Source organism: Balaenoptera acutorostrata, chromosome 12, assembly GCF_949987535.1.
Source record: "Balaenoptera acutorostrata chromosome 12, mBalAcu1.1, whole genome shotgun sequence".
NCBI lineage: Eukaryota > Metazoa > Chordata > Mammalia > Artiodactyla > Balaenopteridae > Balaenoptera > Balaenoptera acutorostrata.
Genome location: NC_080075.1, coordinates 82111919 through 82139261, shown reverse-complemented (window position 1 = coordinate 82139261; position 27343 = coordinate 82111919). Strand labels below are relative to the sequence as shown.

General features: G+C 47.9%; 1 protein-coding gene across 3 annotated transcripts in view; it reads right to left on the bottom strand.

The window, feature by feature from the left end:
* The window catches only part of CYRIA (CYFIP related Rac1 interactor A), a 108091-nt gene that overhangs the window by 36827 nt on the left and 43921 nt on the right, over positions 1-27343 (bottom strand). For 2 of the 3 annotated variants that reach the window (XM_057558602.1, XM_057558603.1), the window contains one exon: positions 22168-22319. The gene's annotated coding sequence lies outside the window, so the exon portion shown is untranslated. Of the gene's footprint in view, positions 1-22167; positions 22320-27343 lie in introns of those variants that run through there. The other variant, XM_057558604.1, reaches the window with a different exon arrangement.

Here is a 27343-nt window from a genome sequence, read left to right as displayed (position 1 = left end):
TAGAGAATGGACTTGATGACATGGGGTGGGAGGGGGAAGCTGGGGTGAAGTGAGAGTAGCATCGACATATACACACTACCGAATGTAAAATAGTTGGCTGGTGGGAAGCAGCAGCATAGCACAGGGAGATCGGCTAGGAGCTTTGCGATGACCTAGAGGGATGGGATAGAGAGGATGGGAGGGAGGCTCAAGAGGGAGGGGACATTGGGACATGTGTATGCATATGGCTGATTTGCTTTGTGTGCAACAGAAACTAACACAGTATTGTGAAGCAATTATACTCCAATAAAGATTTATTAAATAATAAAAAAAAAACAACATAAGGTGCAACGTATCACTGCCAGTGGAGGGTTTCTGCTCCATGGTAGTAGGGTCTCCCTAGAACATGCTAAACAGCTTGTTAAACAAGACATCCTCACTGGTGGTTCATAACATCGTGTGCACTTCTCCCTGTCCCCACCCTGATTATCCTAATTCAGACACTCAGCAGAGCTTGCCGGCATCCTGCAAAGAGGTCCCAAGCTGATCCTCCTGATTCCAATTTTGTCTCCTGCCCATTCGTTTCCAGCTTTCTAAACACAAATCTGACAATGTTACTTCCCTGCTTAGTATGCTTCCATGGCTCTCCAGGGCCCGCAGGATGTAACGCATATCAATGTGCGCACTGGATCCAGAAAACCTGGCCTCCAGCCCCTGCCCGTCTCCTCTGTCCCCTCTCTTCCTCCGCAGCCCTGGGCCCTACACTCATCACGCCCTGCACTTCTCTAAAGCAGCCCGCTCTTTGTTGCCTCAGGGCCCTTGCACGTGCTGCTCCTTCTGTTTACAATTATAATGACAGCTAACATTTTGTAATGATCTGCAGGCCGTAGGGATGAGAGCTTTTCATGTAGTATCATATGTTAATTTTCACAACCACCTTATGAGGTAGGAACTCTTATTATCCCAACTTTAGAGATAAAGAAATAATCTTAGAGATTTTAAAAGTTTCTCAAGCCCACAAGTGGCAGAGCTGGGTCTGGAATCCAATTCTATCTGACGTCTAAGCACTGGCTCTCGGCCACTGCCTCCCCAGAATCCCCTTTCAAGTATGAGTTTGGAAATCAGGGCCTTCAGAAGAACCCCCCTAAATCTTTCCTCCTCTTCGACTCTACCTCAAATAAAACAAAACCCACTCCCTTGGGTAAGCTCGGCTTCTCTTTGCTCACCTAACTTGCTGTGTTTACTGTGTCAAAGTGCCTACAGTGTGGACCATAATTACACACTTTCCCCCCATCTCTGAATATAAGATCTTCTTGGGCAGGGCTGTGTTTACACCTCCTTGTATTCCCAGCACTTAGCACAGGGCCTGGTACCCAGTTAGTACTGGCAAAGAAATCTTTAAGATTGTTCTGTCCAGTGGTACCAAAGCATCGACCAGTCCAAGGCAAAATAGGAAATTAAGGCTATGGCATGAGCCTTGCATTTCTGCTAAAGTTATGCAAACATCTCTATGCTACAGTGTTTTTTATTTACTTTACAAAATGATAGTGATAGCTGCATCCTAAGTCCACAAAGTTTATTTTGAAATTTTATCGTTTTGTGAAATTCCAAAGTCTAGGAGTCACAAACCTGGTCAGTTACTCGGCCCAGCTTGGGAGCAGAGCTGCTGGTCTCTGCTCTGCGGCTGGTACCTCCAGATGCACCCTGTGACCTGTCTCACTTAGTTTCATGATAAGTCTGATCTCCTAACTACAGTGGAGCCCTGAGATTTCCCCAACAGAGTGGAGGAAAGGAGTCCAGTTCTGGCTTTAGGAGTGTTTCTGGCGACTGGATGTGATTGTAGGAGGGCTATTAAGACAATCTGCCCTTCAACCTGCTCAACAAGGTTCAGATTTGGAGAAATCCTGATGGCAGCCAGGTTGGCAGCTGCTGTCAGCGACGAAAGAGGCTTGCAGGCTCCCCACACCGTCCCCCAAAAGCAAGTGACCCCTCTGGCTTGCCTCCCGTGAACCATCCAGGGAGCTGTCCGAGCGGGGAGGGTACAACCCTGATACGTCTGGTATTCACACCACCCAGAGACACTTTCTCCTAGAAATCATACAACCCATCATACCTCATTTATACTCCTTGATTGTTCTGAATGATAAGCAAAACGGGTTGACCATCAGCCTGTAATATATCAGATACAAAATAGGTGGCTTAAAAAAATACTTCTCAACAAAAGGAAAGGTACATTCCTTAAATGATAGAAGCACCTGCTTTTCTTTGGGGGGGGAAATGCATTGATGGAATGAAGTAGCTCAGCCTATAAATTCCAGGAGCCTGAATCTGCAAAACCAGGTGAGCGATTTTAGATAGTTGGGCTGGGCTGGAATTCCCTGCCCCAGCTGCCGCTTCTGCAATGAAGTCATAAGGTTCTCTGTTCGGTTGCCGAAAGTCCTGCCAAGAATCCAACAGATGATTTCATTCCAAGACGAAGGAGGGAAACTAGAGTGTCTATTAAGCACTTTCATCTGACAATAAAAATGAGTTAATGGCTAAAATGTGTTTTCAAAACGTTTTAACACTACAAGTAATGGCACTCAAATGGGAAAATGCCTTGAATATCCTCATCCATCATTAATACCACGGTGTCCCTCAAAAGGGCTGGGTGTTCCCGGTGGAATACAAGCTGCTAGAGTCGAGTTGTAAGGCAATCCATGGGAATTCTCAAAAAAATACTGAGAGACCATTACAGAGCTGAACGATTAAGTGCAGGTTTAAAATAGTCCTTTCGATATCTGAGTTCAGTTTTCTAAAATAGACTATTACCTCATCATAGCTAATTTCCCCATAAACATCAATATTACAGCAGCAAAAAGTCTCCAAGAAATGAGAGCGAAATTAGATTCTTTTTTAGGGAATGAAAGTCAATGTGCCCCCCGCCCCAATTTCCAATACCAGTGAATATGGAAACAATCAAACTGAGACTTTGTTCTGGACCAGCCCACCGCTGGGAAATCATCAGTGAATTTGTTCCCTTCCACTTGTGAAATCAAGAACACAGTGAGGAGGAAACTGCTTGATAAGCCTGCCCCTTCCCTAGAAGGAGGGCTGATGGTCACAGCCCACCCAGGCCACTTCTGCCCGATTTCAAAGGGAGAGTGACCCCTGCAGGGCAGCAGTCTTGGAAATGCCTTCCGCTTACTGAGTAGTGTTGGGAAAGCTGTTTATTCCACCTCTCTCCGATGGCCTCGCTTCAGTCTAGAACCTGAACGGGAACACGGAGAAGTCGCCCAAAGTTTGGGCTGTTCTGACCATCAGTGATTTAGATTAAACAGACTTTCATTTCTCTTGGATTACAGATCTCCTTTTTCCAGAATTGATTCTCGGGTATTTAAACCGACAGAAGCCAGGCTCCTCTTGCTCTGAACGAGGGGCTGCAGAGGAGTCTTGCCCTGCGTGCTGTTGGCCAAGCCCTCCCCCGCCGAGATGCTGGAGGGCCTCCTTGCTGCTCCCTCATCTCTCTGAATGGTCCTTCTTAAGACTCCGCTTCCTCCATCTAACCTTTAAGTGTCCGTCTCCAATGTTCATTCTTCACACCTTGTCTCCCCGTCCCACTCTAGCCCCAAATTGGATCTCCCTCCTCAACTCCTGGCCGGTAACTCTAAGTGAATTTCCTGCAAGCATAGCAATTTGGGGAAGATCTTAATAGCCTTAAGTTCTGCCCTTCCCAAATGTCCTCCTCCTTCCTTGTTCACAGAAAGACATCACATCCATTAAATTATGAGCCAGAAACCTGAGTGTCCCCTGAGATTTCTGCACCTGCTTCCCCCCCACTTAGACCTGGTGTCTCCCCAAACTCTATCCAGGTACCTTCCACGTCTCCCCTGGCCGTGACTTCTCTCTAAGCCCTTCTCCTGGCCACAGTCTCTCCCCATCACCTCCAGCCATTATCTTGGGCTCTCTCTCGCCTCCCCCAATCCAACACCAGATACCCCAAGCACCTTGGATCACACAGCAGACTCTGACCGCACGTTACAGGAAATGTCCTGTGTAAAGTGAACGCTGGTGAATTAAATCTCTTCTATATCTGTTATCTCACAAGATAACCTAAAAAAAAAAAAAGAGGAAAAAAAAGAAAAAGGCTTTTCCCCAGTCCCTGCCTGGCTCTCATCCCTGGCAGCTGCTCTGCACATCTGTGCCTGAGGTCTCTCTGCCTCCAGAGTTCACTGTCAAGTGGTGAAATATGACCTGGCAGGTCAAGGCACCGGGAGGCACGGTGCCCGCGGATGGAGTACTTCTGGGAAGCGAAAGCCCCCTGAAGAACCCCACCCGCCCCAGTGCCAGGGACTGACTTATTTGTAAGTCTAGGTTTTCAGACACTGAGTTTTCTTAAACGGAGGTCCACCTGTGCACCAAAGGAGGCTTTGGAATTGATGGACGTGTCAAAGCATTAGGTATATTACTTCCCATTTCAAATTTATTTGGGGGGGGGGTATGTCAAAATTATAGAAGTACCAAAAAGACCACCAAAAGCCATTTCACATACTGAAAACCTAAAGAATTTGAAGCCAAGGGAGGTTGGCGTGGTCCATTACATCTCACATGTCAAGGTCGGCCAAAGGGCGGAAAACATCCCTTGAAATCTCAGAGGCAGGAGGGGCTTCGCTTTGGTCTCCAGTTTCTGAAAGGAGCAAATGCCTTGATTTCAAAGTACGCTTCATCGCAAACCAAAGTAACGCTTTAAAATAAAACCCCTAGCTTGAACCCCCAAGCAAGCACTGAAGACCGTCACCCGTAAGCTGGGACGGGAAAAGTGGGGGGGGGGGGGGAGGTGGGAGTGTGCTGAGTGCCGGAGGCTGGCTCTCCTGCAGGGAGCTGCTTTCTGAGGCAACTCCCTGGCCCAGCACGATGTGGAGTTGCTGGGTGGAAGGAAAAAGGCATGTTTCAGTGTAAACGCCTCCCAAGCTGGCTATCAAATTAAGATGGGTGCAATTTTTCCCATGGTATTCAGATCCTAAAACCTGACCCAAAGCTCTCTTTCAAGTTTCAGCTCCTCTGAACACTCTGTACTTTGGTCACACCAGGGTATGGACAGTGCCAACAGCTCTGGCCTCGTTCTTGCTTCTGTTTTTGTGTTCATGCTGTTCCCTCTGCTTGGAATGCCCTCCCCCTCCCCTCTGCCTCTGGACGGCCTATCTTTCAAGGCCCAAATCAGATTGCACTTGCTCCCAGAAACCTCCTCCCTGACCCCCAGGCGGAATGAACAACCTCTCTTCCTTGCTGTGGATTCTTTAAAGGGCTATGTCTTTTTCATTTCCAGAATGTTACCCATTTCAACTACCCCCCCACCCCTCCCCAGCCAAGCTCCAAGCACAGGTCCAGCACGCAGCCTCTTCACTGATGGCCACTGGAATGGAATGGAAGATCCGGTAAGCAGTCACTGCATAGCAATGACAGTAAGATTGTCAACTGCAAACAAGCCGAACAGAGGAAGGGTCGTTGGGAAGAAAACTAGGTTGGAGAAAATAAACATTTCCCAAAATAGAGATATTCTGTTGTTTTATGATCATAGATGACCTTAATCTGATGAATATCAGCCTTCGTAGAAAAATGCACCCATGCACAGACCCACATGTTTTTGCGTATCATTCCAGGAGGTGCAATACACACATTGACACCCAAGAATGGAAATTCCTCATTTATTTTAAAATCGCTAATTGAGTGTATGGACAGCCAGGCAGGATGAGGGAGGCATTTCCAAGTGTGTGGACCGTGGACCACGCTGAAGGAGAAAAGGAGTTCTTTAGTGGCAACAGCACAGGCTGTGGAGACCTTGGGCAAGTCTCCTGCTCTTCTGAATTTGAGTTTTCCTCGTCTGTGAAATGCGAATCATAATACTTCCTTAGCAGTGTCGTTATGAGTAAATAAAATAATGCAGGGAAAGCACCTAGTATTATATCTGGCATGCAGGCAGCCTCCAGCAACAAATGCTAGTTTTCTGCACCTCCTGTCTGGCATATAAAAAACTGCAAGCACAATGCAAACAAGTCATTTCCCTTTTAGCAATAAATTCTGCACGGCCGCTTTGGAGCGAGGGAAGAAAGCGACTGAGACCACCGCCTCGGCGAAGAGGTGAAGCCGGTGCTGCGCGGCTACTGCGGGCGCGTTCGCGTGGCTATTAATCATACAAGAGCCCATTTATGACAAACACAGGTCACTCCCTTTGCATGACAAGCCCTATGGGTCCACAGAGGCCCATTATCCAAAAAAAACAGAGCATTGTGGGCGACGCGGGCGAAGCCGAGTGCACACACACAAGCGGACATTGTGAGGCTGTTTGCACAACCCCGCGGTGCTCCTCGCGGATTTCCTGCCAGGGAGACATTTCCATCTCGCGGAGGCGGCTGCAGACATTTGCTCATTCAACATGGCTTCGGGCCGCGGGCTGCGAGAGCCAGGGGCGCGGCGCCCTCTGCCGGCCGTCTCCAGACGGCAGGCGGGGATGGGCGGAGGATAACGCAGGCCGCTCTCAGCATCCCAGCCTTCTCTCTCCTTCCCCTTGTAAAGGACAGCGGTGCAACAGGCTTGAGCTCTGGGGTCTGGAAAGCCTGTAACATGTGTTGGCTGCAGGTCCTTGGACGAGCCACGTCACCCCTCAGGTCTTGCTTTCCTAGGTGGAGCCCCCAGCACTCGTTTGTTTGCGGCAAGCCCTGAAGGAGACGACAGCTACACCGCCCGGGGCCTGCCCCTCCGCCAGTGTGGAATAAATCCCTGTCTTCCCCTTCTCCACCTGTCTCCAGTAGGGTGGGGATTGTCATCTGCCCTCTGAAACTAGGAAAGGAAATCAACCAGCACCTATGGGTAATGTCTTGGCTTAAACTGTAGCCAGTGTTCAGAGCGGATGTGTGACTTCGTCTTCCTGTGTCATCTTTTTTTCAGACTGTTCTCCCTTGCTTTACAGTGTGTGTTCTGTGTGGGCAAGGGCAGCCCCGACATGCAGTATTTCACCCAGCATCTGAAACGCCCGACCTTCAGGACAGGCGCAGTTGAAGGTGGCGGGTGAGCTGGCAGAAATTCTCAGCTAAGTTGTCTTTCTCAGAGGTAAAAGAAAGACCACCCTATGGAACTTCTTAAACTGAGCTGTGACGTTTAGCATAGCAACAAGAACATGAACTTGGGTTTGGATCACAGCTTAGCTATTTGTTAGCTGGGTGGTCTCAATCAACGTATTTAACAACATTTACTTAACCTCCCAGAGTCTGAGTTTCAATATAAGTAAAATGGAGATGAATTCAACCTCTTCAAGGCTGGTTTTTAGAGACAATGACACAACCTATGTAAGTAGCCATATTCATAAATGGTAGTTGCCATAATCACGATTACTATTGTTATTTTTCTTGTTCCACTCACTGGTCTTAATTCTGTCCTCCTGGCCATGAAGAAGAGTCCCCTTTCTTTTTTTTTTTTTTGAAAATTAACTTTTTATTTCTAATATGGCCAAGAAGATACATGGAAACTCAAAACCATCAACAAGAGATGCACACAGAAGTATACAGACATGACTTGGAGTGCAGGCAGTATTTTTTTTTTAACATCTTTATTGGAGTATAATTGCTTTACAATGTTGTGTTAGTTTCTGCTGTATGACAAAGTGAATCAGCTACACGTATACATGTATCCCCATATCCCCTCCCTCTTGCGTCTCCCTCCCACCCTCCCTATCCCATCCCTCTAGGTGGACACAAAGCACCAAGCTGATCTCCCTGTGCTATGCGGCTGCTTCCTACTAGCTATCTATTTTACATTTGGTAGTGTATATATGTCCATGCCACTCTCTCACTTCGTCCCAGCTTACCCTTTCCCCTCCCCGAGTCCCTTTTCTGACACAACTACTAATATCTATTAAATACCATCTTAGAGGATGTATGCTGATGACTTCCAAATTTATAACTGTCACCTTGATCCCCTTGCTTGAACTCCAGACTCATTTATCCCATTGACTGCTTGACTTCTAACAGACACCTCAAACTCCACATATCCAAAATTAAAGTTTTGGGTTTTTTTCCTAGAAATCTGCCCCTTCTGCAGCCTTTCTTCTCTCTGTAAATGGCAATTCCGTGTTTCCAGACACTCCGGCTAAAAATGCCAGTGTCATCCTCGGCTTTCCTTTCTCTCACACCCCCTATCTAAGCTAACAAACCCTTCAGCTCTCCTTTGAGGATGCAGCTTGAATTTGATCGTTTCCCAGACACGGAGGCATACTCGGAGCCCTAGACCAACCCACAAGCCACCCCATATCTTGCCAAGAGTATCATACTCACTTCCTAAACAGATTTCCCAGTTCCCAATCACTCAGTCAATTACCTATCTGGCAGCTGTAATGATGTTTTAAAAGTTTCAGCATGTCACTCCTCCGGTTAAATCCCTTCAATGGTTTCCTGTGTCACTTAGAGTAAAATACAAGGTTCTTATCACAGTCAGCAAGGCCCTAGGTGATGTTACCCCAAGGTAGTTCATCTCGTACAACTCCCCTCCATCGCTGGGCTACTCACGGCTTCTGGCCTCTCCCCTTTCTTCGTTCTTGAACTTATCACATGTGTTTCTGCCACAGGACCATTGCTAGTCCTTAGGCCTAGAATGCTTTCCCCCAATATATCTGCATGGTTTTTCTTTAGGCCTCTGTTCAGGGTTTACTTTTCAGTGGAGCCCAACCTAACCACCCTCTCCAACATCATACTTCACCCTACTCCCCGCTCACTGTCTTTATTTTTCTTTTTAATCTCTATCGCCATTAACATATATACCCCCAGATCCCAGACTAGGGCCTGACACACAGTAGGAACTCCATACATACAGGTGGAATGAATGAAGTCATCTGTTCATAAGCATGACTCCCATGATCCCCTGGAGCTTCTCTTCCATCCAAACATAAGATTCTTCCTCCAGGCCCATGGGAGGAGAGGCTCTCAGGCCATCTGTTATTTTGCTCAGACACTCTTATTTGGGTAAGAAAAGGGGAGAAGTAGTCATTTCACGGGATGGGCAAGTGCATGGTCAGTGAACCTGGCCCTAATGAGGAACAGCATGAACCTCTAAAATAGAAAGTGTGTTTTGGGGGTGAAAGTAGAGGGAGAGACGGTCAGGAGAATCTACTGAAGACTGATTATATAGGAACTTTGAATCCAGAAAGCAGAAGCAAGGAAACTCCAGGGCAGAAATGCAGCTCGGTGCCTTGGGCAGGTCAGACAGTTGTTGTGTAACCCCGGGGCCTGAAGGTCACGGAAGCTACCGCGACTGTAAGGCCTCTGTAATGCCACCAAATGCACGGGGAGTCGCTGTCTCTTGTCCTAATCTGTTTCCAGCCACTTGTTTGCTACAAGACCTTGGGGAAGGTCACTCCCCCCGCTCTGAGTCTCATCCTTATCATCTGTAACCCACCAGGACTGGCTAGATGACCTGGGCAACTCCTCTCCGTTCCAACATCCTGAGGTTGTAATGCAATGAGAATGTCCAACAATTTCCAGAAATGTATTCAGGCAACCTAAAGCCACACCAGGAGCCAAGGTAATTAGAAACGGGATGAGACTTCCATTTAAGAAACAGAACTGCGCCTTGACAGCACTTCCACACAGCATCCCTGGCTTGTTCCTTGAAGCCCTTTGGATTTCCAGCTATTTGGGAAGGACGGTGGTGATAGATTCCCAGCACCATGCTACCTCAAAATTGGCCACTGCTGCAACCAGGGAGTATGCCAGAGTTTACCTCTGTGAAAAAGCAGTAATTCAGAAATCAGGTAAAACGCTTAAACTACTAAAGAGAAATTGTTCTCAAGCCCTTTAGTACTTCCAAAGCATCAAACATCATGAAATACGCAGATAGGCTAACTACAACTAATTTTCATATATTTGATAAAGCGGGTCCCAAAGTACCTGTATTAGGCAATGCTTGGGCAGCCAGCTTTCATCTATCACGTGTATTCAAAGGTCTAATATGACGTTCTCTAATTCAGACTCTTTTCCTTTGGAATTCCAGAAGCAATTGAAAAGCCGCCGCAGTCCCAGCCCTCGGAGCCCAAATCAGATCTCAATGCAGTTACGATAATAATAAAATTGTAACATAAAGGCACTAGGTTGGGGATAATTTGCAAACACCAAAGCTATGTCCACTGGCTTTCAAAACAATTCCAAGAGATGGTGAAATGATGCTGTTAATTCCCAAGGCTTTGAAAGTCTACTTACTTTGCCCAGGAAATGGCAGCATTCAGTTGAAATAAGTAATAAATTCTTTCAACATTTCTAGAAATTACACTGAAGATTCTCTTTAGTTGGCAAAACTCTGTTGGCTCTGCCGGGTGATCTATCCACCTACATTTCACTTTATGTGTGATTTGATTCAGCTGATCCCCACCTCCGCCCAAATCCAACACCCCTCCTCTCCCTTGCCACTAGCTCCCAAGTTAGAACTGGCCTCTTCCTTCTTATGGCCCTAATATATACACTCTGTGTATCCTGTATATATTTCTAACAAAAGTATAATATTCATATGTGTCTGCTCAGCTTCCTGAACACAGGTCTTAATCATTGGTCCGGCCTCCATACCCAGCACAGTCCTTAACAGAGTACAGGAAAGTTGGTGCATAGTCAAAGGAGTAACTGCATGAACATTTTCCCAGTTTAGAAACCAGAGCTACGTAAGACACGGTGCCTGCACCATCCAGTGAGGGTGAAAGGCTATGTTTAAAGACAGCTGTTAACGAGTGGAAGATTCTAGTGAGGACTGGTATCTGGGAAGAGGGGGCAAGAGAGGAGAGGAATCCTGCGGCTGGAAGGATCTGGGAGGGTTTCATGCAGGAGGGGGTCTGTGGAGTGGGCAGGAGACCAGGGAGAAACTGTCAGTGAGGCCTGGGGCTGGGACGAAGGGAACACCAGGGCCCCCACGGCTGAGATCACACTCTCGCTGGGTGGAAGTGAGAGGCCTCTGGAGGGACAGCTGTCACAGGCCTGGCCGTGAGACCTGTCGGCAGATCCCAGTCTCCTGGTTATGATGAAGTGGTGGGACCGGTTTTCCTAGGTGGCTTCTAAACCCACTATAAAGGTGGTTCTCTGCCAGGCAAACTTACATCCACCACCAGCCTGTGGCCTGCTGCGCTCCCGGAGCCAGTGCTGGGGGGACGCACTGCCCTCAGCTCCTCTCCCCACAGCCCCGGGAGCCCTCTCCCAGCCCCTCTCCACGGTCCTGTCACCCCCGCTTATCTGCCTGCATCTCCTCTTAAAGGATAAATACCCCCAGCACCGGAACTGGGACTGGATTGTGTTTGAGTCCAAAGTAGGCTGTTCAGGGAATATGTTTCCGAATAAATGAGAAAGTGAGTGGGCAAGAGATGGCGTGGATGCCAAAATCTATATCCAAGGACCTCTTGTCAGAGTGCCAATCATCAGCTTAGAGCAAGAGGGAAGGAAAGAGGAGGGGCTGGTGGGAGAGGAGGAAAAAAGTGAGAGAGAAGGAGGAATGAAAGAAAGGAAGAAAGGGATGAAGGAAGAAAAGAAGAAAGGAAGGAAGAAAGAAAGGAAAGAGGGAAGACAAATCGTTTCCCCACTTTCACATCTCGTTTGATAAAGATGTGACCAGCTTCAGGCACATGAAGAAACAGACTCATAGGGGTCTCATCCTATGCTTGACAATTAAAAGAAAACTTGAGTCATCAGAAAAGCAAAATACGGCCTCAAGGATGCCCACATTAACTTCTGAAAAAGACATCTCCCGCCACTTTCCCAAAGGGTGGCCTGTGGAGACTTCTGAGCGTCCGGAGGCTGAGCTGGGAGAAGTCCAAGGTCAGGGGCAGGCGTGGCAAAGGGACAGTGCCTCCCCATCAAGTGCACGTGGAATAGCATTGTGTGGATGTTCTTTTCAACCCAAATTCCTGCACGGTGAGGAGGCCTGTATTCCAAAGTGGTCGTCACTGCTTTCCGCCTCGGGGCAGTGGGTCCTGCCCCAGGTAAGTCCTGTTCACTACTCTTCACTCACTTTTCCTAATACGTAACAGCGTGGGCACAGAGGGCCCTGAAGCTGAAATCCTGAAGACTCCAAAAATGACGTCACTTGTCACTCAACCCCCGGCTTCCCAAACCCTCATTCTCAGGTAAGCGTGATAATAGCAGCTGCTGATTGTCATTCCTGCACTCAATGCCATTTTCAGTGCTGCCCACAAATTATCTCATTTAATTCTCACAATAACCCTCCAACGTAGACAAGTAGTTTGGCTTTAAGAGTTACTGAAGCGATATATTTCTGTAAAAACCGAGAGCTTTTCTTTGGGCAAATGTAAGAGCTTGCAGTTAAGTACTTTCTCCACTAAGGGGCGTGCTCATCTCACGTTAAAAACGCCAGACCCGTTCAGGGTAGGTACTTAGTACAAAAGCAGAAGTTTGGAAAAAGGACAAAGCAGGGGGATCAATTTCAATGCCCTGAATATATTCTTAGTAGTAAAAAGGGTTCAAATTCACAGCTGTGGTACCCAGTGCTTACTTAACACACTAACTCACTTCATTCCTGCTCAAGGTCATTTCAAAAGCATTGATCTTGACCACTTTGCTGGAAACGGAGCCATGACATTTGGGAAAGAAAAATTAATAGATTCAGCCGTTTGGCTTAGTAATCATCTTCCCCTGCCTCTTCCCCTCTTTTTTTTTTTTTTTAAGTATTTGTTTATTTATTTATTTATGGCTGTGTTGGGTCTTCGTTTCTGTGCGAGGGCTTTCTCTAGTTGCGGCAAGCGGGGGCCACTCTTCATCGCGGTGCACGGGCCTCTCACTGTCGCGGCCTCTCTTGTTGCGGAGCACAGGCTCCAGACGCGCAGGCTCAGTAGTTGTGGCTCACGGGCCCAGTTGCTCCGTGGCATGTGCGACCTTCCCAGACCAGGGCTCGAACCCGTGTCCCCTGCATTTGGCAGGCAGATTCTCAACCACTGCGCCACCAGGGAAGCCCTCTTCCCCTAATTTCTTTTTTTTTTTTTTTTATTAATTAATTTATTTATTTTTGGCTGTGTTGGGTCTTCGTTTCTGTGCGAGGGCTTTCTCTAGTTGCAGCAAGTGGGGGCCACTCTTCATCGCGGTGCGCGGGCCTCTCACTATCGTGGGCTCTCTTGTTGCGGAGCACAGACGCCAGACGCGCAGGCTCAGTAGTTGTGGCACACGGGCCTAGTTGCTCCGTGGCATGTGGGATCTTCCCAGACCAGGGCTCGAACCTGCGTTCCCTGCATTGGCAGGCAGATTCTCAACCACTGCGCCACCAGGGAAGCCCCTTCCCCTAATTTCTTAAATCACGTTTTCCACCCGGGGAAACATCTGTCTGGTGGCTGAATCAACTTGACTCCAGTTGCAAAATGTAAAGAGTAAAAGAAAGAAAGAAAACGCTGAAATCTTATCCAAGCTTATCAACATGAATTATGACAGCTCATTTTGGTGAAATGTTCACTTAAAATTATATTTTGGATCTGGAAAACACTCTGGAAGTGTAAATTAGGAGAGCGGGAGATCCTCCGCTAGCGATCGGTAACCCCACCCTGTATTTATAGACAGAGAGGCGTGCAGAAGTACAGCATTGCTTTCGCAGAGGACGCTCCTGCAGGAAACTCAACATACACAGAGAACGCAGCAGAGGCACAGTGGAACGTCCCTGTTTGGATCGATCCAGCGAGACCACAATCAAACCAAACAAACAACCCTTACCAAGTTTATCTCCAGATTTACGTTCAAACCCGGCCGTGCTCTTGATGACTCAACCATGCGCTACCCTGGTTTAAACTTTACCCTGCAGCTGGGGTTTCCTGGCTGGTGTCTGTGGCCACAAATGACTAAATTTGAAAGCTGTGCCCTGCATCTGCCAGGGGGCTCCCAGTCCTCCTAGACAGATCAAGTACTGTTTAGGCTATTTCTAAATTCCCCTTGAAGGCAGCAAATTGTTACTCAAGCACCAGGTCTGGGACTGCTCCGCAGTTCCTACCAGCTGAGAATCCAGCTAACCAAAGTAATCCCAGGTCATCTGATGAAGTGGAGTATGGAGTGTGGGAAACACGCTGAAGAGACAGTGGAGACACGGGCTCCCCTTTCACTTACTAGCCTATGGCCTTGGACATGAGCTTGAGAACATTGCACTAGACTAAGGATGTGAAGTTCCGGTGTCAAATCCCCTTTTCTTCCTGTATCTCACAAGTCAACGGTTGTTTTAGGATTGATTGTTTTAAGATAAATGAAACTAGGGCTTCCCCTTGGACTGGTTTCATATTCATTTTGTTTTACGAGTGAGTTCATTTATTGACCCCATCTGGCACAAATCAAAGCTCAAAAAGTAAGCAGGGATAGCACTGGGTAAGCCCTCACTAGGGACCAGGTCTTATGCTGAGTACTTGTCACACAGGATCCGAATCCTGGGTGCCTATAAAAGCTTTACTCCTGTCTCCCATTCTCCCGGGTTCTGTTCACTCATCTGAAAAAAGGATCAGACAGACTCAGGAGCAGGTGATCTCACAGATCCCTCTAAACAGTAAGCTTTTATGAAATTTCCAAGGCAGAACTCACTATAAATCTTTGTTAAAATAGAAAACCCAGGTGTTTAAATGCAATACTCACTTAAGCTAAAACACACACACACACACACACACACACACACACACACAGAAAACAATCCACCCAGTGTACGCAGCCAGTTAAGTAATGTGACTCACTAATATTTTGTCCGTCACTGGCCGGGCGGCTAGCATGTCTCGGAACCAATACGAGCAGCTCCCGTTCGGCTCCAACCAGGATGCCCGAAGCTCAGGGCTGTCGCTGCCGGGCTGTGACCTGGAAGATGTGCAGGGCGCACACGGCAGGCGCCCTCTTCCTACCCTCGGCCAGGGGAGCAGGTTGGCATGGTGACGCCTGAGACAGCTTTCACTTGATTCCTCCCTTCCCTTTCACTCTATTATCACTGTGTGAGATCTTGCCCCAGAAGAACAGAGAAATCCTGAGGGCGAGGTCTGATGTCAGGGGAGAACAAGCAAGTCTTTGTCAGGCCCTTCAAGGAGGAGGCCCGGCCAGGGCTCTCGGGCCGCACACAGAGGGGCCTGTGCTCGCTCTGCCGGGAGCAGAGGGGCCTTCTCCATCCTGTGCGATGGGGGCCCTTTGCTGGCTCATCCTGAGCCCTCTTCCTCCACTGACACCGGAGCTGGGCAAAGTGGATGGATCTCCACCTGCTAGCCCCAGGCACTTCACACCAAAAAGGCTTAAAGCGGAGCTTGCCGGCCACACCACCACCAGAAAACCCCTCTCCAGAAGTCCACCCTCTTCAGCTCTGCCCCCAGTCTCCAACGCACAATGGCACCCCTCCCTCATCATCCTTAGTCAACTCCTCCATCCTTCTCTCAACCCCCCGTCCAGCCCTCGGCTCAGGCCTCCATCTCCTCCTCGCCACCCCCTTCGCTCCAGGCCCCCCAGCTCCTCTGAGAAGCCGCCTGGCTCAGGGAACTCTCCAGACTCTCTCTGGCCTCCTACAGGGCTTCACTTGTCCCGATGGCAAAGAAGGAGTGATGTCTCACTGTGTTTATCATGTTGCCGACTCCGGCTTTGAAACGCCATCATCTAGGACGAGTTCTGCACCCAGGAGATGCTTAATAAACAGCCAGTAAACGATTGAACCCACAGCACAGCCCAGAAACGGAAAAGAATATTCAAGTGAGGCTTTAGATCAAAACAAAATCAGCGAACACTCATTGAGCCCTGACTATGGGCCCGGTACCACTCTGCACCCTTACGTGCATGAACTCACATCCCTGATCAGCCTCGTGTGGCAGGTGCTGTGGGCTCTCGTTCTGCAGTTGAGGACAAGCTGCGTGAGATGTCCGGTCAGCCCGAGCTCACCAGCTGCAAGTGGCGGAGGAGGGTCCCAGCCTGGGCTGTCCAGCTGCAGTCTGTGCTACTAACCACGGCAGGACACAGCATCTCACGACAACCCCAGCGAAAGCAAATCTCACCCAAAGCCCACTCTGATGTACACCGTGCCATGTGGCCTCCCTTAAAACCAGGGACACGGGCCTTTGCAAATGTCATCACATGTCCAGCTCCTTGTATCCACATTATGGTAACTGAAGAAAATTGGTAGATTGCCATTGCCCTACTTCCTTGGCTAGCAGCAGAGTCAGGGCAGAAAGAGCTGACACGTGGGGAAAGGGGTCCTGTGGGACACTGATGGCCAAGCCTGCGATCACATGAACGATTCTGCAGGACTCTTCTCTCTGCCAGTTTGCAGCGGGCTCCTCACCCCTGGCTTCCTTCCTGCTTTCCAGGTCAGGCACGGTCTCCCTCCTGGGACTTCTGGACCGGCAGCTTACAAGTCCCCAAGAGAGAAAGGAAGCTCGCCATCAGGGCCAAGCGCAGCACTGCAAGCTGACTCTCCTCTTTTCCAACCCTTCTCTGGGCTGGAAGGCAGAGCTGCAAGGAGGCCGGAGGGCTGGAAGAGGGGATTGAACAAGGGCAGCAGCTACACCGGGGGCTCCCAGCAGCAGGCTGGGAGGATGAGGTATAGCCCAGCCGTCCTTTTACTCTGTACTGGCTCAGCGGTTCTGTTTCCAGGGCTGGTGGAGGCCCGGCCGTCCATGAGGACGTGAGGGCCTTGGTTTCTTACCTTCGAGAGCTTCCTGGGGGTGATGATGCGAATTCGGGTCCTACACTGGGGTCCCCCGGCACTACGCGGGGAGTCAGCGGGATTCAAGGACTCTCCTTGGGGACAAGTTCAGAAATGGAAGTTGGACAATCAAGCCCAGCACCCTCCTAGTGACGATGGAGAAGGGAAGGGGGGTCCAAGGGCAAAGGTGAGGCAGTGCCAGGCCTGGACCAGAACCCAAGTTAACCCTGATGCCAGGCATTCCGTCCCTCCCTCCCTCCCGTCCTTCTTTCCTCCCTTTGCCCTGCCCTGCAGGCCGAGGCCTAGAGTGTTTGCCAGCACCGGAGGGATCTACAGAGGATTTCCGGGCACGTGCATCCCTGACTCCGCTGAGTTGCCATGACTCCTCCCAGCTCTGCAGTCTGAAGCCCTAGTTGAGAGACCCTTCCAAGGGCGAGTCTTAGTTGTAGAATCTCCTCCTTGGCTTACCGGAAGCTTCACCTATTTATAGGTAGGGTGATGCATAGCATATACAGTGGAAGAGGGACAGTTAGAAGAGGGTTTGAATCCTGACCACCTAATAGCTGTGGGCCTTGGGCAAGATGCTTCGTCATTCTGAGCTGCAGTCTCCTCTTCTGTAGGCGACACCGAGACTCCCTCCTGCTGTGCTTGTGAACATCCAATGCCGTGACCTTTAGAGACCTTGGCACATCTGGGGACGTGTGCAGGTCAGCAAGGTCAATTCTAAACCACACATCCATCTCCAACCAGCAAGTGTGCCTGGCGGTCATGGGCACCAGGCTCTGTGCTGGGTTAGAATAAATTCTATATAATATAAATGTGCATATACATGTATATATGCACTTACATATATATCATGCACATATACACATGAGAATGTGCATATACATAACATATATATATATATATATATATATATATATATACACACACCTATATATATTTTTTCTAAGAGAAAGGTAGAAGGACAGATACAGTTTTAAAAACCTCTTGCAGTTTTCACTGTGAAGAAGCAGACCCAGGTCTCTGTAAAGTTGAATTTTGCCACCAGGCAGCTATGCTGTTCAATCAGTGTTTCTGGATGATGGAAATGGATTCCTCCTTCTCCTCTTTCTACTTCTTTTCTTGCCCCCCAACCCTTATCCTATTCTGCTCACTAACACCTCCATAGCGTCAGAGAAGAGATGAACTCAAATTAGTCAGTCTGATTATTTTCAGTCACCGCTGGGAACGAGGTGGGAGGATGGCGACTAACGGATTTTTAAAAGCAGAGCTGAGGCATTATCTGTGCAGGACGATGCCTCTGGCTATTTCCTCCCCACCACCATCACAGAGAACTGAGTTCATGAGAGTGGTGTTCTGTACTCTCTCCCAGATCCCAACTCCTACTCATCCTTCAGTGCCCAGCTCACATGGCCCCTGTTGGAAGCCTTTCCTGACTTGCCTGGGCAGAGGGCAGGTTCCCTCTCTGCACCCACATCACTTTGTTCATGTCGGGGCTCTTGCCCACCACCTGCTCCCATGACTGTTGGTTCCTCTGTCTTCGTCATGAGCTTAGGAACTCCTCGAGGGGCTGACTGGGCTTGATTTGTCTTGATGCTTCCAGGCCTAGCACAGTGTCTGGGGCATGGTGAGGGCTCAGGTATTATCTGTTTAATGAATGTGCACATTTTTAAAGAGAACACTCTTATTTTAGTGTTCAACAGAGAGAGGGTTTCAGAAATGGGTATTAGTCTTCTGACCAGAAAAAAACAGATCAAGATCTAAATGCCATCATTTCTACTAGAATAGCACGGACTGTTGCCAGCCACTTTCTCTCATCAGAAAAAAGGCTCCTGTTCTAACCATTCACCAGCAATTTGTGCAACAAGATGCACGTGAAGGGCTGTCAGCACTTACCACTCCCCAGGGCCCTGGGGGTGGAAAGGCCATGTATCTACCCTCACAACCTCCCATTCGGCTGATCTGTATGAACCCATTTTACAGCTGAGGAAACTGTTATAATATTACAAGGAGTAGATATAAAATATGCACTTTAGAGAACAGGGGGTCAAATAAAATTCGGCCCTTTGCTTTGTAAGACTGCAACTTTATCAGGCCATCCATCTTTGCTTAAAGCTCTGTTACCAGCTCTGAGCTGTCCTCAGAGTGGACTCAACCCTCTCAGCTCGACATTCAAGGTCCCGGGTTAATCCTCCCGGCTTTTGTCTCCGAGTGAGTCCCTCTCTCTCAGACTCACCTCATCACCTCACCTGCACAGCCACAGCGAGTGACAGTGCCACAGTCCCTCCAAGAGGCAGCCCCCGTGTATGCTTCTCCTCTACCTGAAGACCTTCGCTGAAGTTTCTCACCCTCCCCGATATTCACCTAGCAGACCACCCCTCATCTCTAGGACGGAGTGGAGACAGTGTGTCCCCAGGAAGCTTCCCCGGCTCTGCCCCTCACTCTGCTCACATGCTCCCAAGGACGGGGAGCTCACTACCTCAAGCGCCCCACCTCTTGGTCCCTCACACCCGCTCTGATCAGAACACTGATAACTGGGGTGCTGTCTCGTCACTAGCAGGCCTCCTAATGAAACCATAAACAACTTGAGGGCAGGAGCTGAATCTCAGCATCCTTTTCCCCGGTGTCTAGCACTGGCGCTGACACAGAACAGGCACTCACATGTTTGCTGAATGGATTGGTCCTCCCTCTACCCAGAAGGCCAGACTTGACAATAGTCTAGGTGGATGAATTCCAAGAGAATTGGTGCCAGTGACCTGTGGGAGGTCCCAGGGGAAATCCCTACTCTAGCAAATTGGTACCACGACGACCAAATTAGGACAACTGCTCACTTGGACCTGATTTATCGATGCATCTTCTCCAAGCAGCCTTGAACCAGTGCCGGGCCACAGGCTCCTAGGACAGGCAGCCAAGTCTCATTTACCTCCAGAGTGTCAGTACCTAGTATCCAATACAGGTTTTGGAATGAATGGCAAATACTCTACTGGGCAAGAACATCCATCTTTATTTCTATTTCAGGATGTTTTAGGGATGAAGCCTTTGAGACTCTCTGGGGAAGAGGGAGGAAGGGTACAGGATTCTCTGGAGAAGCCAACCAGAACATAAAAGCCCAAGTCTTCACGGTGGCTCATGAGGCCCGCACCACTCCTCTCTGTCCTCACCTCCTTCCATTGTCCCTCGTTCCTTCTATTCCAATCCTATTGGCCACTTGCAGTTCCTTGAAGCCCAAGCACATCCCCACCTGACAGCCTTTGTTCCCTTTTTCCTTCAAGCCTCCCTCCCTCACTTTGTTCGGGTCCTGCTCCAATGACACCTAATCAGGGGGGCCTTCCCTGGTATCCTGCCTAAAACAGCAATGCCTGTTCCCCCAACTTCCTCTCTCTCTCTGACTTGGCTGTATTATCATTATTTTTGCTTTATTTTTTCCATAACACTTAATACTACCTGGTATAATATATGCTTATTTATTTATTGACACTCCCCTGACCCCACTAGAATGCAAGCTTGAAGAGAACAGAAATTTTGTTTGTTTTTTGTTTTGTACGGATCCCTAACACCAAGAATACCCCTGCTCCATACATATTTGTGGAATGCATGGATGGCTGGATAAATGAATGCCCCACAAGAACTAACAGTCCACAGTCAAGGAAGAAAGCCAGTGCTGTGGGCCTGGATGAACACGTGCTTGAAACTTAACTGTCTCGCTGAGGGGCCAGGACACCTGCTCCTGAATCAGCTGGCTCCAACTGTGAGGACATTCCTTTGGGTCTTGGAAGTATGCTGGTTTGAAGTGAATAAGCTGCTGGGGGTGAGTTAGTTTTCAGCTACTATCCAATGGGACAAAGGATGGACTCAACAGGCCGGGAGGGTGGTGAGACCTGAGGTTGGATGTAACAGGGCAAACCTTCAAATGGCCGAACCACAGAGGGCGATCTGGCCAAGGCAAGGTGAGGGCGGGCCACTATTGAAGAGGAACTCTGAAATCAAGATTAACAGCTCTTACCTTCCTTAACTGTGTGTGTAGACAAGATCTGTCCCTAGACTTTAGGCACAGGTTCAAATGCAACCCAATGAGGGCTCAAAGCTGTACTGAAATACCTCTGATTAAGCTGACATTTTTTGAGGTTTACTATAAGCAAGAAACTATGCTAACGCATTATCGTCTCCTTTGAGCCTCACCACAAGCCTACCACACAGGGAGGACTGTCCCCATCTTACGGATGGGGAAACAGAAGCTCAGGAGTTTACAACGATCTACGCAAAATCACTCAACCAATAAATAGCAGAACTGAGATTTGAAGTCAGCTGTCTAATTTCAAAAGCTCTTCTCCTTCCTCTGAAGTATGCTATAGCTCAGGGACCCCTCTGGGGAAAGAAACCATAAAAGGAAGAAAGGAAGGGAGCACAAGATAAATCTGTTCCCCTCAAGAATGAGAATCTGGTATAAGGACCAAGTCTGGGATAAAATAATCCCAGGAATTCAGAATTGGAAAATACCTGAGAAATCACCTGGTCTTAGCTTCTCAGCTTTATGAAATGCTTCTGGTTTTAGTTTTGAGGGAAAATCAGGATATCTAAATGCAAAAGAAGAGCTTTAGGAGAGGACAGCAGAAGGTAACAGCAGCAACCACTGAAAGAGTAACAGGTGTGAGATTATCTCAGTGTACTGTCACTTCCTTCGTGACTCCTGACCTTGGATGTGTGGGTGCCCTGGGCCAGCTTAAAGGAGATGTGCTAATACAACCAAGTCCAAGGAGCTGAAATCAGCAGACCTTGAGTCATTGGAGAGGGATGTCAGCCCGTGTCAGGTCCAAGTTCAATGATGAAGTTCAAGTAGGTGTGGCCCTCTCCTTCCAGATAAGAAGAAAAGTGCCCATAACTGGGAGAAGGTGAAAGAGGGAGAAAACCAACGTGCTGGCGGTGAGGGAAGAGGGCAAGGGGAGTGGTGATCTGAGGCTGGTGCACCGCAGTGCCGAACTTACCTCTAAATTCAGCTGCATTTACCTCTAAAAATGTTATAGCAAGTGAGATGCCAGCCAGACTTCCGGCATGAGACCTAAATTCCATGCCAGGTGGGCTACTTCTCTCCCTGCTGGTCTCAATCTGGATGGCCAAAAAGAAGCCCTCAAATGCATTCCGCAGGGACAAAGTGACCTCCAGCACAGCTCTAATCTGCTCTCCCCCTGCATGTAGTTCCAAGCGACTCTGTTTCCTGCCTAAACACTAAAAAGACTCAAGATAGCAACAGCTCCCACTCAGAATGCAGTTATAGAACCCAGGGACATTTAAGCACTTCAAAATTACAGCTACTTTGAAGTGCACATCAATTCTTCATTATGTCCTTGTTTTTTTTTTTTTTTTTCCTTGTACATGTATGTGGTGTTAGGAAGCATGGCTTCCAATCAGAGATGACAAATCTGGTGGAAGGACCATCCTCAATACTTACAGGTATCCTGTAAGCCTGCATATTGCAGATTCTCTGCACTACAATGTTGGTCATCACCGTGCTGCTGGCTATAAGCAAAGACAGTTGATTCTTACCTGGAGATCTCCCTTGTGACTCAGATTCACCAATCCAGGCTGATGGAACGAACCAGATGAGCAGCTGTTTGGCCAAGACAAGTCTGGCTCCCTAAATCAGGGCTATGGTCCCCGAGAGTCCTGTGGTTTCTCTGTCCTTGGTGAGTGATAACCTGCAGAAAGGGAATGCAAGTCATGTTACTAGGAGAGGCCGTTTCCTCTTCTCCTCCCGTCATAATACATTCTTTTAAGGAGAGCAGAGAGAGTCCCAGAATCACAGATTACTAGGGCCGGAAGAAATGCAATAACCTTGTCTAATGCTTCTGTAGTTGAGGAAACTGAGGCTCAGAGAAGAAAAGAGCTTCATTCAAGGGTTTAGCCGCTCGGGATGAGATTCCAGATTAGAATGTGTCTCTGACTCTCTGGTCTCCGGAATTTTTTAAAAAAGCAGCCACATGATCGGGCTGACTTCTCAAACAAGTGGTCACTGACCCTGAATAGAAGTCTTTTCTTTTATTTAACACATTTTCAAAACAAGAGGTGGCACTTTTTTCCACATTGCTGTTTTTGTAGTTTTACCCCTGGGAGCTCACTGAGTAAAAGAGTCCACCTCAGGCATGGGGCTGGGAGGGTTCTCCCTTTTTCTCATTAGAAAAATATTGTTATGGAATAGCGGGACCTGTGGGCACAGCAGTGGGTAGACTTGGTCTTTTACTGATAGATGTATGTGCACCCAGCCTCTAGGTCTCCTGGTCTCTCTCTGTCTCTGTCTCTATTTCTCTGTCTCTTTCTGTCTGTCTCTCTCTCCATGTTTCAGGAAAACACAGGAACAGACATGTATTTTCCTCCCATGAGTATCATTTATTATGTGATTTTTCTTTTTTTTCTTTTTATTAAAGTCTAGTTGATTTACAGTGTTGTATTACTTTCTGGTGTACAGCAAAGTGACTCAGTTATACATATACACACACACACATATATGTTCTTTTTCAGATTCTTTTCCATTATGGTTTATTACAGGATATTGAATATAGTTCCCTGTGCTACACAGTAGGACCTTGTTGTTTTATTATGTGATTTTTCTGAACACCAAACATTTTAACAGCCACTCCTCGGGGCCAAAAACCAAAACCAAAGAAGGGATCTCACATTTGTTAAGCAAATAATATCTACAGGTACATCCAGTGAATCTTGCATTTTCCTAATTTGTCCTCAAAAATTCTGCTAAATGTACCAGGAACTCCATTTTTCCAAAGGGTTAGGGAACCGAGCTAGAGAGAACTAGAATGTCCTGAAGAGTCATAAAGAAAATTCGGTGCAGGCATGAACTCATATCTAACTCCCAAATCGATGTTTTGTCCATCTAAACCAGACTAGAGCTATTAGGCCAAAACACTAGGAGTTGTCTTATTTTTCCAGCGTGTTAGCTGGAAGGCAGGAGAAAGTTCTTTGGCAGCTGTTAACGTTGCAAGGACGTGAAGGGTTATTCTCGTTAGATTCTCATTCAGACAGGAGGCTCTAAAGGCCCCGGCTTCCTGCATGCTGCCGGCCAGGGCTCATGTGCCCCAGAGAAGCCAGGCTGGTCCTGGCTCTGGGCAACCAGAGGGCCCGTCAGGAAATCGTGATGATCAACGCTGGGCCTCTGTTCCTGTTCTGGGACAGGGCTGGAGAGATGGGGTGGGGATGGAGAAAGAGGAAGAGAAAACAGGAAGTTGGGGGGAAGGGAAGGAAATGATAGAGAAAACACAGCGACTTTAGCCTGATGAGAAAGTGATTTCTGAGCGCTGCATTTTGGGAAACCAGGTCACAGTGGTAGTGGCGGAGAGGAGTTTTGTTTCCTCTGAACTTGAGGTTGTGCCTGTGAATTCCCATCAGAGCACAGCCTGAGGAAGAGGGTGCCTGCCACAGGTGCTGTCTCCCAGGGGCACCCGAGTGCAGATACTGGAGAAGGTGAATTTCTAAAGAAGAATCCCCAGGTGAGACCACCTCTCTCACCTCTTGGCTGTAGTTGAGGCCAGATGAGTCATAAAAGGACCTGGAAACAAGAAAAGCTTTCGAGGTGATCAGGCATCAGGGGCGCTATCCCATCCCCACCGCTTTCCTTCTCAAATGCTCTCAAAATTATAACCCATTTTCAGTGTATCTGATTAGGACTTGATTCCCCCAGTGGGCCAAGAAGAATCCCGCTTTCTTCTACCGCAAAACTAAGAGGGTCAGGCCAGCAGAACGCTGAATCTCCTCCAGACCATGACTCTAGGAAGATACTTCCAGAATCTTCCCCTACCATTTTGTCCACTCTACTTCATTATAGACACTACAAGAGTTCCCCAACTCCCACTGTGCATCATGAAGCCTGGCAGTCACCTGGTGAGTTGAACAACCACACAAACAGACAACCCTAATAATAATCTAATCACACTGTAATACCAATACTAATAATACCCTACAGTTTCCCGATGGGTACTAGAAGGTGGGCAGGGAACACAGAGCCCCCTAACAGGCAAGCCCTCAGATACCAATTCCACCCACTCCAGTGGTTCCCCAAACGAGCTGTGCAACTGGAGAAGCTAAAAAGAAAAAAGTACCATCCCAACCTGGAGTAGGGGACAAGCTTCTGGAGAGTTTTATGTCACCAATTGGCTCTGGTCCACGGACCAGCATTTAGATACCTTGGATCCTAACCCAGCCCTCACCAGGTCCCACCTCCTCCCATCTTACTGATTCAATCACGGAGACCCTACCGTGGAGGAGCTCGCTCCAGGGATCTGTCCTTGACTCTCTAAACTACTCCCCCACCATCCAAATAAACAGAGCAATAAAAAGTAAGCCTATCTTTGAGAGGATTCCAAGCTTTTTGAAGAGATGGCTGGTGGTTTCCTGTCTGAGTCACTCACAGGAAAGAGGTCCCTCAGGGAGGACAGAGATCGAGCAGGGAAAGACACTTACAACCCCCCGTCTAGGTCCCCACTAGCAGCCCAACCTCACACAACATCCACAAGTCTGCTTCCGTCGCCAGTGGTTATGAATGACCAGAGCTGCTGCCAGCGCCACTCTGCTCCATGAAGGACACTGACACCAACTGAGACTGTCAGGAGGTGGCACTTCGGCACACCTGGCAGCCAGCAAAACACTTTTCAGTATCTTGTCTTCTTTGGTCATTTTAAGAGAGGGACGAAGCATGGGATCATAAGCACATTTTAAAAATGGGGAAGCTGAAATCTAGAGACCTAAAATGACTTCTTCCGGGTCACACAACAGAACCGAAACTAGAACAGGCATCTCCTGACCTCCAGTCCAGTGACCTGTGACCTTTTCGCTACCTCCTGTGCTCCCCTTACCCCCCCCCCCCACGCCCCCATTCACGGGAGGGGCTGACAACAGCTGTGTGTCTTCCGCTTTTGCATGGTTCTGGAAGTGACAGGGCTGGGCAGGGGGCAAACTGAGAGAAGGCGATGCATACAGATGGTGAGAGGCCTGGAGGGCCTGGAAGACCACCCCCCTGCCCTCCAGGCTGACCAGACACGGAATCTAAAGCCCGGGTGGGAGCCTGCTTGTTCAAGCCCCAAGTTAACCAGCAGCGGAGCCTATCCCGAGTCAGGGAACCTCATTACGGCCTCTCCCACAGCACCAGGAGCCCTGGCCAACGAGAAGAATTACAAACGAGTAGGTTTTTTGTTTGTTTGTTTGTTTTTTAATATCTTTATTAGAGTATAATTGCTTTACAATGGTGTGTTAGTTTCTGCTTCATAACAAAGTGAATCAGCTATACATATACATACATCCCCGTATCTCCTCCCTCTTGCGTCTCCCTCCCACCCTCACTATCCCACCTCTCTAGTGGTCACAAAGCACCGAGCTGATTTCCCAGTGCTATGCGGCTGCTTCCCACTAGCTATCTGTTTTATATTTAGTAGGGTATATATGTCCATGCCACTCTCTCACTTCGTCCCAGCTTACCCTTCCCCCTCCCCGTGTCCTCAAGTCCATTCTCTACGTCTGCATCTTTATTCCTGTCCTACCCCTAGGCTCTTCAGAACCATCTCTTTATTTTTTTAGATTCCATATATATGTGTTAGCATATGGTATTTGTTTTTCTCTTTCTGACTTACTTCACTCTGTATGACAGACTCTAGGTCCATCCACCTCACTACAAGTAACTCAGTTTCGTTTCTTTTTATGGCTGAGTAATATTCCATTGTATAGATGTGACACATCTTCTTTATCCATTCCTCTGTCGATGGACACTTAGGTTGCTTCCATGTCCTGGCTATTGTCAATAGAGCCACAATGAACATTGTGGTACACAACTCTTTTCGAATTATGGTTTTCTCAGGGTATATGCCCAGTAGTGGGATTGCTGGGTCATATGGTAGTTCTATTTTTAGTTTTTTAAGGAACCTCCATACTGTTCTCCATAGTGGCTGTATCAATTTACATTCCAACCAACAGTGCAAGAGGGTTCCCTTTTCTCCACACCTTCTCCAGCATTGTTTGTAGATTTTTTGATGATGGCCATTCTGACTGGTGTGACGTGATACCTCATTGTAGTTTTGATTTGCATTTCTCTAATATTAGTGATGTTGAGCAGCTTTTCATGTGCTTCTTGGTCATCTGTATATCTTCTTTGGAGAAATGTCTATCTAGGTCTTCTGCCCATTTTTGGATTGGGTTGTTTGTTTTTTTGATATTGAGCTGCATGAGTTTTTTGTAAATTTTGGAGAATAATCCTCTGTCAGTTGCTTCACTTGCAAATATTTTCCCCCATTCTGAGGGTTGTCTTTTTGTCTTGTTTATGGTTTCCTTTGCTGTGCAAAACCTTTTAAGTTTCATTAGGTCCAATTTGTTTATTTTTGTTTTTATTTCCATTTCTCTAGGAGGTGGGTCAGAAAGGATCTTGCTGTGATTTATGTCATAGACTGTTCTATGTTCTCCTCTGAGAGTTTTATAGTGTCTGGCCTTACATTTAGGTCTTTAATCCATTTATTTTATTTTTGTGTATGGTGTCAGGGAGTGTTCTAATTTCATTCTTTTACATGTAGCTGTCCAGTTTTCCCAGCACCACTTATTGAAGAGGCTGTCTTATCTCCATTGTATATTCTTGCCTCCTTTATCAAAAATAAGGTGGCCATATGCACGTGGGTTTATCTCTGGGCTTTCTAACCTGTTCCATTGATCTCTATTTCTGTTTTTGTGCCAG